Source organism: Chrysochloris asiatica, unplaced genomic scaffold (genome assembly GCF_000296735.1).
Source record: "Chrysochloris asiatica unplaced genomic scaffold, ChrAsi1.0 scaffold00071, whole genome shotgun sequence".
Classification (NCBI taxonomy): domain Eukaryota; kingdom Metazoa; phylum Chordata; class Mammalia; order Afrosoricida; family Chrysochloridae; genus Chrysochloris; species Chrysochloris asiatica.
In genome coordinates this window covers 8265183-8266204 of record NW_006408589.1, presented here as the reverse complement: position 1 = coordinate 8266204, position 1022 = coordinate 8265183, and positions in this window count along the sequence as shown.

Sequence of the window (1022 nt, the reverse complement as noted above, 5' to 3'; positions counted from 1 at the left end):
TGGAAAGATGCTAAAAGCATTGGACTGGTACAGTCAGTGAGTCTCCAAGGCACTTTTACTACATGACCTTTAGCAACAAAACACTCAGTGTCATTCTTCTAAGTTAGCTTCTTCTTACTGAATGGCCAGAAATGATGCTTGTGAGATACCAAGCTATATTGCCTAGGAACAAGTGGTTTAGACTGATAAACTTGGCTTTGAACCTTCTAGCACGTCTAGGTCTCCTTTGAGTGTCTCGTCATTGCATGAGCAGGTAGATATTGACCCTGAGTTAGGAACTAACCTATTTTCAGGTTCCAGTTGAGGCATCTTCTCAAAAGCCAGCCATTCTTACCTTAACATAAGAAAATGCACAAGTGTGCATCTTTCCCCGCTCCTTGGTCAAGCTCAGCCAACAGTTCCATAACTGGTGTTTTGTAAGTGTGCCAGGGGAAAGGCTTCTTGTTCAGACTCAATCATTTGAAAGAACTTTGCCAGCTTTGATTCTTAACTTCTTTTTCTAATAAATGCACCCCTTTATCCCCCTTTCAAGGAGCTCTGGTAGTGTAGTGGTTATGAATCGGGCTGCTTACCTCAGGGTCAGCAGTTCAAAACTACCAGCTGTTCCGTGGGAGAAAGATGAGGTTTTCTGCTCCCATAAAGATTTACAGCTTTGGAAACCCTGTACCGGGTTGCTATAAGTCAGAACCGACTCCACGGCACATAACAACAACAACAACATCCCCCTTTCAGGTAAACCATTGCTCTGGAAGGTAATTTCTCTTTCAATAAGCCAAGGAAACAGTACAGCCCCATTGCTGAAGAGGTGTTAGTAATCCCCTATATCCAGAGGCGCTTATTCTTCTCCCATGATGATGCTTCTCACAATTCAATTTCGATGGATTTGATCACCTGACTTTTTAAAATAAATTATTTTTCTCACCCCCTCCACACACAGAGTAGACAGGGATGGGCAACTTGGACATTGGCTACCCAAAATGGGGGGTAGGGGGCTACAAAGGCAAGAAGTGACTGGCTTACAA